The sequence below is a fragment of the Macaca mulatta genome, chromosome 15 (assembly GCF_049350105.2).
Source record: "Macaca mulatta isolate MMU2019108-1 chromosome 15, T2T-MMU8v2.0, whole genome shotgun sequence".
Lineage (NCBI taxonomy): Eukaryota > Metazoa > Chordata > Mammalia > Primates > Cercopithecidae > Macaca > Macaca mulatta.
The window spans coordinates 51876835-51892168 of record NC_133420.1 but is presented as its reverse complement, the minus strand read 5'-3'; positions in this window follow the sequence as shown (position 1 = coordinate 51892168).

Here is a 15334-nt window from a genome sequence, read left to right as displayed (position 1 = left end):
GCCAAGTGACCTTACTTATAGGAAATGAGTCAGCACAATGGAAAAGCTTTGGTTGGCTGAGCCTCAGGGGAAATTCTGGCTTCATCTTCTCTGAGAGCCTGACCACCTGTGCTTACTAAGGCACAATTGCTTTAACTCTTCCTTTGGTAGATACAGCCAGAAGCCTTGGGTCACACTGGGAAACCAGTGTCCTGGCAGTCAGGAGACCCTGGTTCTGATCTACCTGCAGGTACAAACTTGCTGAGGGACCTTGGCCAAATCTTTCCTGGGCTGTGGTCTTCAGCTCCCCACCCCAAACAATGAGGAGATTAAACAAATCTGTGCTTCTCCGTGAGGCTGGCAGTATCTCACTGCTCTGATTTGCTTTTAGCCAAAATGCTCTCTGGACTTTTACATTTAATATAGCAATAAAGGTGATTTCAGTTAATCAAACAGGCCTAGGTTAGGAGATGTTGGGGAAAGATGAGGCAGGAATTTCAAATGGTTAGTGCTTTCTTGTTTCCTTGGGTCTCTGACTAGATGTCAGTTGTCTTCCTGATATATGCCATCTGTAGGGGCACTGCTTAGGTGAACATGCTCCTCAAATAGTCCACCTCTCCTTCATCAGGATCTTCAGGAGTCAATGACCCAATCTTTTCTTTTGAGATGGAAAAGAATCCAGATTTGGAGATGCCCTGTTCATCCCAACTGGCCTTGAACTTAAGAGTAGCATTACCTTGATAAACAACCCTAACAGGCCCCCCTATCTAAGGCATGACCTGCCCCAATCCACTCACACTGAGCCTAGGACAACCTTTCAAAAGTTGCTGTGATGCACCTTCAATGATCCCTCATTTCCCTGGATAAAGCCCAAATTCTTGGACCTAAAACAACCCTCCCTGCATCTGATTCTCCAGCCTTACCTCCTAATAGGACTTTGCAGTGTCCTGAACCCTAGGAATTTAGAATTGCTCATTTTTTTCCCAGATAGACAAGTCCTTTTATGCTTACAAGTCTGGATGCATAGAGTTTCCCACACCTTGCCTACCTGGGAAACTTTCACTCATTCATAGGCCCAGCTAAAATTTTACTTCATTCATTGAGGACCTAACCTCTGTTCCAGGAAAAATGCCAGATGCTTTGAGGATGAATAAAACAAAATCCTTTAGCAATGGCTCTGCCCTCTGTACTCTCTGCACTTTCTCCTGACTTTGTCACTTTGTGGTGATTATCCATTTACATTTCTGGCTCTCTCTCTGGATTGTAGACTCTTAACAGCCAGAACACCTCTCATTTATATCTGTGTTCATAGCATTGAGCATAGGACTTGGCAAAGAGTAGGGACTGAGTGGCTATTTCATGGATAAATGAATAAAGGAATGAATGATTAATTTATTTCATAAATGAATGATTATATAAATGTACCAAGTAGAGTGAGGACTGCTTTAACTCTTGGGACCACCACAGGTGGTAACAAGGAAGAGACCCCTTACATCCCTTAGTCTGGACTCGTCGAGCCTGGAATAGGCCTTCAAAGACCACTGCCACCTTACAGATGAGAAACTGAAACTAGACAAGGGAAAGGGCTTAACTAGATGGTCAAATGACTGGCAGATAGTGCTCAGCTTTTCCCACACTGCCAGAAAAGGCAGCCCCTTCTGAGTGTGTAACTCTATCATCCTAGCATTACAGGACCCTTTTGTTTCATTTCACTCCACTCGCCCAGTGTGCAGCCCTGGCATCATTGTCTTAGAATCTGATCACTGGTTTGGTTGCCTTCTTCCTCTGACTATTTGATATGGCCAGCCAGGGAGACAGTGCTGACAAGGCAGTCTTAAGCCCTACACTGAGAGAAATCAGGTGTCCTCGCTTCATAAAAGAAACATTAACTGATCCGATGGGAGCTGGAAGCAGAAGTGCTGACAAAGATGTAACTCCCAAGGATTCTGTGGGGCAAGGAGAAAGCATCATTCTCTCATGATTTAGAGCCATTATGGGGTTTATAGACAAGACAGAGAAGAACAAGAGAAGCCAGGGCGGAAGGCCACCAGGGTGGAGGTCTCGGCAGCTCAGCTGAAGGGAACAAGGGAGGCAGGATGATAAGAAGGGCTACTGTCTCTTTTTCTCTAAGCCCATGGCACTGTCCAAGTCCTTATTCCCTCTCTCCTGGACCAAAGTATCCCCTTTAGCTGCCCTACTATCTTTATAGTCTTCAGCCTCAATTTGTTACCAGTCCAGTCTCCACACTGAAGTCTGATGGTCTTTCTAAATCACCTGAGCATAATTTAGATGCCCCTGATTAGAATCCTTTAGTGGCCCCCAGTTACTCTATAGAATCCAAGCACCTCAGATGACATACAAGAGTTCCCTAAACCCCTTCCTGCTGTCCCTTAAGAGGGAATTCAGTCTTCATTCACCATATGAGTCAGAGACCCTCTGGCAAAGGAAAGATTCAAGAGACAGTGGTGGGGTGGTTGATGGCAGGTGCAAGCCCTCTTCCTAGAAGAATCACCTTCCTATTCCCACACATTCCCCACACATTCCTCTCATGAGAAAGTTCTAGTAGCACATAGCGACTGAGACACTCTATCTTGTGCCTAGACCTGTCTGAGGCACCAGATAGGGATGCCAGATTTAGATTTAGGGATGAATCAGACGCAGCCCCTGCCCTCAAGGCATGCACAGTATGATGTAAAAATATAGTAGAAACAGTTATCATGAAGTGATATGGTTTGGCTGTGTCTCCACTCAAATCTCACCTTGAATTGTAATAATCCCCACATGTCAAGGGAGGGGCCAGGTGAAGATAATTGAATCATGGAGGCAGTTTCCCCCATACTGTTTTCGTGGTAGTGAATAAGTCTCACGAGATCTGATGGTTTTATAAAGGGCAGTTCACCTGCACATGCTCTCCTGCCTGCCACCATGTAGGATGTGACTTTGCTCCTCTTTCACCTTCTGCCATGACTGTGAGGCCTCCCCAGCCATGTGGAACTGTGAGTCCATTAAACCTCTTTTCCTTTATAAATTACCCAGTATCGAGTATGTCTTTATTAGCAGTGTGAGGATGGACTAATACACAAGGCCATCCTAGAAGTGTGCCCAAAGTGCTCTGGGTGGGGGCAGGGGCAGAGATTCTAACTGTATGTGGAGGAACTCAGGATATCTGGGCTAGTCCTCAGGCGCTGATTAAGCGTTTCCCAGGAGGAAAACAACAGAAGGAGCTAAAAGCTTTCTCTGTGTTATAAACCATGCGCAAAGATGCATAGAAGACACAGGTGAGGAATATTTAGAATACAAGGCATACTTGAATAGAGAGCAGGTGTCACAAGGCAAGAGATATCAGTGGCTGCAGGACCTCACGTGGTGTCGTCAGATCTTTCTCTCTCTCTCCGTCTCCCTTGTCTTCTCTTCCCTGATGTTGGTCTCATTTTCTCTCTGATGGAGGAGCGTCTTCCTTGGGAAGTGGGTAGGAGAAGAAGGTGGCATGTGCAGACGCAACTTCAGGCTTACATCACCGCAGCTGAAGGGACTCAGAGGAAGGAATTGTTTTCTCACTGTTTGCCCTAGTTCTGGCTGATGTAACAAAGTACCATGGATGGGGTGCCTTAAATGACAGAAGTTTATTTCTCAACAGTTCTGGAGTCTGGGAAGGCCCAGATCAGGGTGCCAGCATGGTCTGGTTCTGGTGAGGGCCCTCTTCCCAGTTGTAGATTGCTAACTTCTCCTTGTATCCTCATGTGGTGGAAACAGCAGGCAAGCTCTCTGGCCTCTTCTTATAAGGGCACTAATATCATCTGGAGGGCTCCGCCCTCACGACCTGTCTCTCAAGGACCCCTTGTGCAATTACCATCACATTTAGGGTCAGAATGCATCATCAGAATTTGAGGGAGGGGGACACATTCAGTACCTAATACTGCCTCAGCATATATTAATCCCAGGGAAGGGCTCGGATTGGCCTGCTTGTCACATGAATGCCTCCAGGACTAACTCCTGGTCATCACTGTGGAGTACATGCTTGAGCACGCCTGGGTAACATGACTAAGGTAAGGCTCTAGGATTGGTGGATCTCCAAAACCGCACAGAGTCAAGGAATAGTTCCTCAAAGGAAGATGGACTGCTGTTACCAGAAGATGGGAAATGGTTATGGACAAACAAAATTATAGGTGTCCACTTCATTTGTGGACTTTCCTCCTTCAGGGATACGTCGGATGATTCTCTGGGAATACCATGGATTTCCTGACCTTTTCTTTATCCAGGGGATTTGCACATAGCATCTTCTCAATGAATGTTTATTAATAATTGTTTTGGCATATCTAACAGTAAAGATAGAGGTTAAAGAAAAAGAATAATGTGGCAAGCTGAAAATTCAAACACTTTAGCAGCTTTGAAGCAACTCATTTGGAAGAAATGTCTTGCTGCCTTTGGTGAGTCTGAAGAAAGAATAAGAAGACACTCAAAGAGCATGTGGAGTGTGTGCAGCTGCGTGTGCACCAGGAAGCAGAGCTCAGCTGAAGAGCTGCAGTCAGCATCCGAGATAGGAGAAGCCTGTCCTGGCTTTGATGCTGCAGGGGATAATGGAGCCACAGTGCAAGCACAGGGCCTTTTATTGATGGGGTAAAAGGAGCCAGCTGGGGTTTGTCTATAGCTGAGCTTCTGATTCTGTCCCATACTTCTGAAAAATACCCTCTTTGTTCCTTTGCTGCAGGTGGCACCTGTCATTACAGGGCATGTAAATAGAATAGGCAGCCCTGGGCTACTTAAGAGATGCCCCTTCCTCAAATGAGTCTCAAATAGCTCTCCGAGTTCGTCTCCCTTGCTCTGTCCCTTTCTCTCAATCAGAGGATTCAGCTGAACAAGGAGGATGATGGTGGCCACAGAAGTCTGTGTTCCAATAAAGGGCCCCTAACTTTTGTTACAAGATGACAGTCTCAACTTTGCTACAGCCTCCTCTGCCATACCAAATCTCTAAACATTATAGGAAAAAATATGAAAGAAAAAATTCCAAATTGAGTTCCTAAACCAAGAAGTAAGGCCCCAGTTGGGTTCAAAAGCAACAAAGAATTCTTTAAAAGCAGAAAGCAGGTGAGATTGGTGTAAAAGGGAAACTATAACCCAAAAAGCACCGAAGAAGTTCTATTGAAAAAGTTTACTTGCCCAGAAAGGGCAGATCCAGAGAAGAGGAGGAGACCCAGAGGAGGTGACTGAGCTGATGTAATGGAGTTGCACCATTCTGACCCCATTCCTCCCCCTAGGGCAACAGGCTACTACAGGGGTGCTTGTCTCCAGGCGCAGTGATTTTACAGGAATTTGGATTAGGGAGATAAGACCACAGGTGGCTGGCAAAACCCAGGAGAAAGGAGAGCATCCACAGTGGGCACACAAGTCACCACACAAAGCTATTCAAATGCAGGTCCCACCACTCCCCAGATCTCAGCGAAAAGGGTGAGTACAATCTAGGAAGTGTGCTCACTCCTCCTTCAAACAGACTGCAGGAACAAAGATTGCAGAGCCAAACAGAGAAACTCAGCTGCAAAGGTACATACACAACCCACCCTCACCAAATAATTGGAAGAAAGCCAACACTATGAAAAAGAAATAGCAGACTCAAATTCACAACCTCTACCTGGTGAATCAGAAGGGTGCGAGGAAGCAGAACATGTCTCTAGGATAAATGAAGTTAAAATCACACAGTTAAAGCTAAAAGGATTTGTAGTGATGAAACATCAACTAGAGCTCATTCATTACAAATTTAGTTGATGAATGTAAAGAAAAACATCCAACAGACCACTTATGTGGTAGAATGGACACAAGTGACAAGGGAACTAGTGGGCTGGAAGATTGAGGTCAGGAATTCTCACAGAAGGTGGCAGAAACGAATGAAGAGATTAGGATAGCTAAAGAAAGGTTAAGAATTATAGAAAAAAAATTCCACATTTTAACATCCGTCTACTAGGTGTTTTGGAAGAAATGAATCCTTAAATAAATAATAAAAGTTCCCAGAACTAAGGAAAGACATTTCATAGATTGAAAATACTCAGCAAGAATTTAAAAAGCCTGCACATAGAAATTTCAGGATCCCAATGGGAAAAGAAAGTCAGAAAATCATCCAGATAAAGAAAAGAAACTTCACCTACAAAGGAAGAAGAGTCAGATTACCATCAGCCATTGCTTAAGCTATATGAAAAATGAAAAGTTCTAGATGGAAGTTACTTCAAGCCAAGAGTTCTGTGACCAGCCAAAATTTCACTGGTGATTAAAGACAAAAAGAAGATATTTCTAGAGATACGTGATCTCAGAACATATATAACCCACATTCTCTGAAAGAAAAAAATAACTAGAGGATATTCTACAGGAAGGAGAAAAAATCAGGAAGTAGAAGGTGAGATGCATGAAGCAATGATGAGTCCAAGAAATAAGAAATTACTGTTTTAGGCTGAGCGCAGTGGCTCACGCCTGTAATCCCAGCACTTTGGGAGGCTGAGGCGGGCAGATCACTTGAGGTCAGGAGTTCAAGACCAGCCTGGCCAACATGGTGAAACCTTGTCTCTACTAAAAATACAAAAATTAGCCGGGTGTAGTGGTGCATGCCTGTAATCCTAGCTACTCAGGAGGCTAAGCCAGGAGAATTGCTTGAACCCAGGAGGTGGAGATTGCAGTGAGCCGAGATTGCACCACTGCACTCCAGTCTGGGCAATGATATGAGACTGTCTCAAAAAAAAAAAATTGTTGTTTCAGTGTAGACTATAGGTTGGTATATGAATTGAAGAATTGATAGGGAGAGCAGAATGTAAAAATATATTAATGTTTGTTTTGTTTGCAGAAAAGCTAAATATAGATATTATTATAGCAGTTCTTAGAAAAACATGTTAAAATACGTTTAAGTAGATGTTAAAAATTCAATGCATAATACAAAACTAGACAGAAGCATCACAAGAAAACTGTAGATCAACGTTCCTCGCAAATATGAATGCAACCATTTTCAAAAAAATCCCCCAAAGAATAGCAAACTGAATCCAGCAAGATATATAAAGAATTACACACCCTGACTAAGTGGTGTCTATCCTAACAATGCAAGGTGGGTTTATATCCAAATATCAACTTAATGGACCACATTAATAAAACAATGAAAAAAATTACATGACAAATCCACATATGCAGAAAAGCATTTGGCAAAATCTAACACCCTTTCATGATAAAAAGCACTAAAAAAATAAAGGAATGTTCTCAATCAGATCAAGAGTATCTATGAAAGGCCAACAGCTAACATCCTACTTAATAGTGAGACTCTTTTTATTTATACCTAAGAAGATCAGGAACAAGACAAAAATGGCTGCTCTTGCCACTTGTGTTCAGCATTATACAGGAGGTTCTAGCCAGGACAACCAGGCAAGCAAAAGAAAAAAATGGCATATGATTGGAAAAGAAAGAAATCAAACTATGTCTATTGTCAGTGATAAGATCTTGCATATAAGAAAATCCTGAGGAATCCACTAAACAAAACTATTAGAACTGATTAGAATTTTGACAAAGTGGTAGGATATAAGATCAACAGAAAAATTATATTTCTATAGCTAGTAAACTAAACTGAAAATAAAAATAAGAAAATTATTTCATTTATAATAGCATCATAAATAATACAGTACTTGGGAATAAACTTAATAATGGAAATGTAAGACATACACTGGAAAGCTAAAAAACATTATTGAAAGAAATTAAAGAAAATCTACAAAAATAGATACCCAATTTTTATGGATTGGAAATATTAATATCATTAGGATGGCAATACTTTCCAAATTGATCTACTGATTCAAAACCATCCCTATCCAAATATTAGTGAACTAAGAAATCAGGAAATTGATCCTAAAGTTCATATAGAAATATAAGGAATTCAGAATAGTGAGAACAATCTTGGAAATGAGCAAAGTTAGAGGACTCACACTTTGTGGTCTCAAAACTTACTAAAAAGTTGTAGTAGTAATCGAGACAATGTGGTATTGGCACAAGGATGGGCATAAATCAATGGAGTAAGTTGAGAGGCCAAAAATATAACCCAGCATTTATGGCCAGTTGATTTTCAATGGAAGAGTAGAGGACAATTCAATAGCAAAAGAATAGCCTTTTTATTAAATGGTTCTTAGAAAATTGGATATCCTTATGCAAAAAAATTGTAGATGCCCTACATTAAACAATATACAAAAATGAACTCAAATTGGATCAAAGACCTAAATGTAAGAACTAAAACTATAAAACTCTTGGAAGAAAACAGGAATAAATCTCCATGACCTTAGGTTAGGCAACAATTTCTTAGCTATGATATTAAAAGCACAATCAAAAAAGAAGACAATTGATAAGGCATGAACTTCATTAGATTTTAAAATTTGTGCTTCAGAACACTTTTACCCTGTTAGTGGGAGTGTAAATTAGTTTAGCTATTGTGGAAGACAGTGTGGCAATTTCTCAAAGATCTAGTGGCAGAAATACTGTTTGACCTAGAATTCCATTACTGGGTATATACCCAAAGGAATATACATAATTCTATTATAAAAACACACGCAAGCATATATTCATTGCAGCACTATTCATAGTAGCAAAGATATAGAATCAAACTAAATGCCCATCAGTGACAGACTGGATAAAGAAAATGTGGTACATATACACCATGGAATACTATGCAGCCATAAAAAGGAACGAGATCATGTCTTTTGCAGATACATGGATGGAGTTGGAAGCCATTACCCTCGGCAAACAAAGGCAGGAACAGAAAACCAAACACCACATGTTCTCACAAATGGGAGGTGAATTATAAGAACACATGGACACTTGAAGAGGGGGAACAGAACACACTGGGGCCTGTGGGAGTAGGGGTGATGCGAGAGCATCAGGAAGAATAGCTAATGGGTGCTAGTGTTAATACCTTGGTGATGGGATGATCTGTGCAGCAAACGCACACACACAGGGTACACGCTTATCTCTGTAACAAACCTGTGAAATAAGAAAGGTTTCCTTGTCCCCCTCACAGGGCATGCAGTGGGGGTGTGGCTCACTTCTTCAGTGCCCCATTGCTCAGACCTCTAGTGGAGCATACAGACAGGCAGGCTGTGGGGCTCTGAACCCACAGCAGTGTCTAGGGGAAGAGAAGTGCTGCTTAGAAGAGGAAGTGGTCCCTGGCTAGGGCTCCACCCCCATGGACCTGGGTGAGGACAGGTATTTTTGTTTTCCTGTCTAAATGTTGCATTTCCTAAGACCACCCTGGCCTGCCACACCCCCATCCTGTGCCTATAAAAAAACCCGAGACCCTAGCAGGCACACACAAGCAACTGGACATCAAGAGGAGCACATTAGCAGATGAATCCACGGGTGGCTAGATGTTGAGAGGAACGCACCACTGACAGGCACTGGCACGCCAGCCCAGGCCGCCAAGCAGACGACTCCAGGGGAAAACCATTTCCCTTCTGTTTTGAAGTTAGATTATGGGGATGGTCATATAACTGTAAATATACTAAAAACTATTGAATTGTACACTTCAAATGGGTAAAATTTATGAATAAATTATAAGGCTGTTAAAATATAATGGTAACTACTGGAAGACATAGATGAAAACCTTTCAAATAGATTCTATTTTTTTAATTATTATTATACTTTAAGTTCTGGGATTCATGTGCAGAACGGTCAGGTTTGTTATGTAGGTATGCATGTGCCATGGTATTTGCTGCACCCATCAACCCATCATGTACATTAGGTATTTCTCCTAATGCTATCCCTCCCCTATCCCCCAACCCCTGACAGGCCCCGGTGTGTGATGTTTCCTTCCCTGTGTCCATGTTCTCTAACTATTCAGCTCCCACTTATGAGTGAGAACATGTGGTGTTTGGTTTTCTGTTCCTGTGTTAGTTTGCTGAGGCTGATGGTTTCCAGCTTCATCCATGTCTCTGCAAAGGATGTGAACTCATCCTTTTCTATTGCTGCATAGCCTTCCATGGGGTATATATGCCACATTTTCTTTATCCAGTCTATCACTGATGGGCATTTGAGTTGGTTCCAACACTTTGCTATTGTGAATAGCGCTGCAATAAACATACATGGGCATGTGTCTTTATAGTAGAATAATTTATAATCCTTTGGGTATATACCCAGTAGTGGGATTGTTGGGTCAAATGGTATTTCTGGTTCTAGGGCTTTGAGGAATCGTCACACTGTCTTCCACAATGGTTGAACTAATTTACACTCCCACCAACAGTGTAAAAGCGTTCCCATTTTTCCACATTCTTTCCAGCACCTGTCGTTTCCTGTCTTTTTAATAATCGCCATTCTAACTGGTGGGAGACGGTATCTCATTGTCGTTTTGATTTGTATTTCTCTAATGACCAGTGATAATGAGCTTTTTTTCATATGTTTCTTGGCCGCATAAATGTCTGGGGTTTTTTTGTTTGTTTGTTTGTTTGTTTGTTTGTTTGTTTTTTGAGATGGAGTGTCACTCTGGTGCCCAGGCAGTGGCGCGATCTCAGCTCACTGCAACCTCTGCCTCCTGGTTTCAAGCAATTCTCTGCCTCAGCCTCCTGAGTAGCTGGGATTACAGGCACCTGCCACCACGCCCGGCTAATGTTTCGTTTTTTTTTGTTTTTTTTTTTTTTGGTAGAGATTAGGTTTCACTATCTTGGCCAGGCTTGTCTCGAACTCCTGACCTCATGATCCACCTATCTCAGCCTTCCATAGTGCTGGGATTACAGGTGTGAGACACCGCGCCTGGCCGATGTCTTCTTTTGAGAAGTGTCCGTTCATATCCTTTGCCCACTTTTTGTTGGGGTTGGTTTTTGTTTTGTTTTGTTTTGTTTTGTTTTGTTTTGTTTGTTTTTGAGATGATCTTGCCCTGTTGCCCAGGCTGGAGTGCAGTGGCATTAGCTCAGCTCACTGCAAGCTCTGCCACCCAGGTTCACGCCATTCTCCTGCCTCAGCCTCCCGAGTAGCTGGGACTAAAGGCACCCGCCACCACATCCAGCTAATTTTTTGTATTTTTAGTAGAGGCGGCATTTCGCCATGTTAGCCAGGATGGTCTTGATCTCCTGATCACGTGATCTGCCCACCTCAGCCTCCCAAAGTGCTGGGATTACAGACGTGAACCAACGTGCCCGGCCTGTTTGTTTTTTTCTTGTAAATTTAAGTTCCTTGTAGATTGTGGATATTAGCCCTTTGTCAGATGGATAGTTTGAAAAAATTTTCTCCCATTCTGTAGGTTGTCTGTCCACTCTGATGATAGTTTCTTTCACTGTGCAGAAGCTCTTTAGCTTAATTAGATCCCATTTGTCAATTTTGGCTTTTGTTGCCATTACTTTTGGTGTTTTAGTCACAGATTTCATGACTAATAATCTATCTTTTAGAAAGAAAGAAAACTCAATAAAGACAAGTGAAGGCATAAATTGGAGGAAGACAGAAGCAATCAGAAAGCATGGTAAATTGAAAACACAAACTATGATGCAGGAATAAGCCCCAAGTTGGTAAGGACCATCAACATAAATGGGTTAAACTCACCTATATGAAACAGACTCTCAGATTGTATTTTAAAAATCTAATCATCTGCTATTTTCAAGTGACAGAACAATCTTTTTACTAAAATAAAGGAGTGAAAATACTTGGTTATAAATGGTTAACAAACTTAAAGAAGACATAATTGTATTAATATCACATAAAATAAGAGGTATCATTTCACCCCGGGTAGGGTGGCTATTATCAAAAAGACAAAAATTAACAAATGCTGATGAGGATACAGAGAAAAGGGAACTCCTATACTCTCTTGGTGGGAATGTAAACAGCACAGCCACTATGGATAGCAGTATGAAGGTTCCACAAAACACTACAAATAGAACAACTGTATGATCCAGCAATCCCACTGCCACGCATTACCCAGAGGAGAGGAAGTCAGTACACTGAAGAGACATGTGTGTTTCCTGTTTCTCGCAGCACTATTCACAATAGCCAAGACATGGAGTCAACCTGGGTGTCCAATATCAGATGAATGGATAAAGAAAACGTGCTGTATATACAATGAAATACTATTCAGCCACAAAAAAAGAATGAAATCCTGGCAACACTTTTGAAAGTGAGGACACGATAGTAAGTGAAATAAGCTAGGAACAGAAAGTTAAACACTACATGTTCTCACTCATATGTGGAACCGAAATAAATTAACCTCGTAGAAGTAAAAAGTAAAATAGAAGATACTAGAGGCTGGGAAGGGCAGGGGAAAGGGAGGAATATGGAGAGATTTGTTAAAGGATACAAAATCCAACTTAACAGGAGAGATAAGTTATAGTGTGCTATACCACTGTCGGATGAATTTAACAATAATATTTATATTCGAATCAAGGAGATATTCAAATATATTGAATATTCCCAACACAAAGAAATGATAAATGTTTGAGCTGATGGATGTGTTAATTACCCTGCTCTGATTGCTATACTTATATGTATTGAAACATCACCATGGACCCCATAAATAAGTATCATTATGTAAATGTAAAAATAAAGTATAAAAATAAGATTCAAGGGAAAAATAATTGAAAGAAATGATGATATATACTATTGATAAATGCAACCCAAAATAGACCGTTATACATGTAAAAAATAGTTAAAAATAGTTGAATCAAAATTGAGAGAATAATCACAAAAAACTGAAAGAAACAAAATTATTTTTGAGAGCTTGAACAAACCTCTCAGAAACAAAAATTAAACAGATAGAAAATAGAAGAGGATATTAATTTTAATAATATATCAATAGATTTCACCTAACATATAGAAAACTTGGTACTCAATAAACAGAGATTCTACATCACTTTGAAACACGTGCAGCAGTCATAAACTTTGTCCATCAACAAGGCCACAACTAAAAAATTAACAAATTTCAAAAAGCTAATTTTATAGGCCAAATTTACTAATCATTATGCGATAAAATTAGAAGTTAACAACTACAAGATGTCCAAAAACAAACAAAACCCAAACAGGCATCTAAATATAAACACAAACCCCCACGCACATAGTTCTATACAATTTTCTGATTAATGAGAAATCCAAATGGAAACTTTGGAATTTAACTAAAGAAGTGCCAAAAAAAACTCCAAGAAAAAAACTTTAAAAATATATATGTTTTATTGTCTAAAGAAAGAATAAAGATATAAGCAGAAATTCTTGAAATAGAAAATCTGCCCAATACTATTGGTGGTTGCTCTCGCTGGTTTTCCCAGATGGCGTCTGGGACTCGATAATGAATGTGGGTAGCTGCTTTGTGGTTTGTGTTGCAAAAATGGCATCTTTTAACTGAACACTGCACTTGATCATCTGAACCAGAGGTCCCAGACTTCTAAGGGCATCTCAAGCAGGTCAGACTTTTGCCATAATCCCTAAAGTGCAAGAAGTATAGTCTCTCATTTTTGGCAATTCTTTACATTGTCTTTTAACCTTGAGTTGACCTTCTCCTCAAAATAGACATCAGAATATCCCTCATTCTGAATGTACTATCTAGCTTTCCTTTCTTTTACATTGCCTTTGTGGAATGAGAAATTTTGTGACCTTCTCCACTACTAGTGGTAGATTAAAATTATTTGAAAGTGTTAGAAATGCGACATGTGAAAAGGAGGGTCTTTATTTATGTATTTTTTTTATAGCAGAATGAGAGTTTAAATGGGTTTTCAGTGTAAATAATTTGTATGCAGCAAATTAGGATGTATAGATTGTTTAATTAAATTTTGCTTATATTATTTGTGAGAGGAGGATAAGCTCATTCTTCCCGGAAGGCTTTAAGATTGTTGGGAGTGCGTAAAATTCTATGACAAATACTGATCGCTACTACATGCCTGGCACTGTGCTAGATATATAAGACAGACACAGATTCTAATTTTACAGAGCTTCCAGTCCTACTTCCTGAACATGTCTTCCATGCAAAGGTATTATTTCATTGTGGATTGCAGTGCTTAGAGATTCCACTGCGGCTAAAGCATGGCCTGTTAAAGTCTGACTGCAATGAAGAGGCATAGCACATCATGAAGCAGAAGCAATGTCTCCAGGCAAGGTTGACAATGAATCTTCAGGAGAGTCAATTTCCATAAATTCACCATGATCTGAAGTCTTAGGTCCACAGTCTTGGAGGTCCAGAACATGACCTTATCCATACTCCTGGAGAGGAGAGACTTCCAGTGACATGCTAATAATAATTCACACAAGATTGATTTTGAAATGTCAATTTCCCACTTCCTTGTGGCCAGGATCATTCTGTTCTCTATTTACCACACCACCTTTCCAGTATTGAGGTACCTGGAAAGTTGAATTAGTCCTTGGAAGATTGCTTGGAAGGCATGGAAGTCTAGTGAAGGGAGATGGGGAACTTTGACATCGCTCTCTGTGGAGAAATTGCCACACAGCAATGAATACTTCTGAGCAGGCTAAAATTTAGTTTGTATCAGGTATGAATCATTTCATTCAAAAAAATTAATTTTTAATTTTTATGGGGATATAGTAGGTATATATATTAATGGAATACATGAGAAATTTTAATATAGGCATATACTGTGTAATAATCACATCAGGCAAATGAGGTTTCTATCACCTCAAGCATTCATTATGTCTTTTTGTTATGAACATTCCAACTGTACTCCTTTTGTTTTTCTAAAATGTACGATAAATTAATGCTGACTGTAGTCACCCTGTGATGCTATCAACTGTTAGATCTTATTCACTGTATCTAACTATATTTTTGTACCCACTAAGCATCCCTGTTTCCTACCCTCACCTCACTACGCTTCCAAGCCTCTGGTAACAAACATTCTACTCTCTGTTTCCATGAGTTCTCATTTTTTATTTTGTATTATTAGTGTGTAAATGTATGTCTTATTTTACCAGTACTTCTACATCTTCTATTAGTAGTTCTACTATAACTACTGCTATAGCAAGCCTATATAGGAGTTACTACTGTGGCTGTGCTAATAGCTTTCCATATATGAACTCAAGTCTCCACACTTTTATTATCTTCCTGAGTTTATGGTTGAGAAAAATGAGGCATGAAACATTTAAGTAAATTGCTCAATGTCACCCAGCTGTTAAGTGGCAGAACCGGAATTCAAATCCAAGTTGCTTGTCTCTAGGTTTTGATGCCCCTAGCTTAGGTCATGGTTCCTATCAGTGGACAAATTCAATCAATAGTTGTTTATATGAGTTGTTAGACTTATTAGGTCAGAGGTAAGTAAGATGAAAAGAGCCCAGTTTTCTTTAAGTAGCAATCATTTACTCTTTAATCCTTAGAACCTCAAATGAGGGAGAAAGAGAGTAAAACAAAATTCTTGGAATAAATGCAGAAGAGGAACTGAAA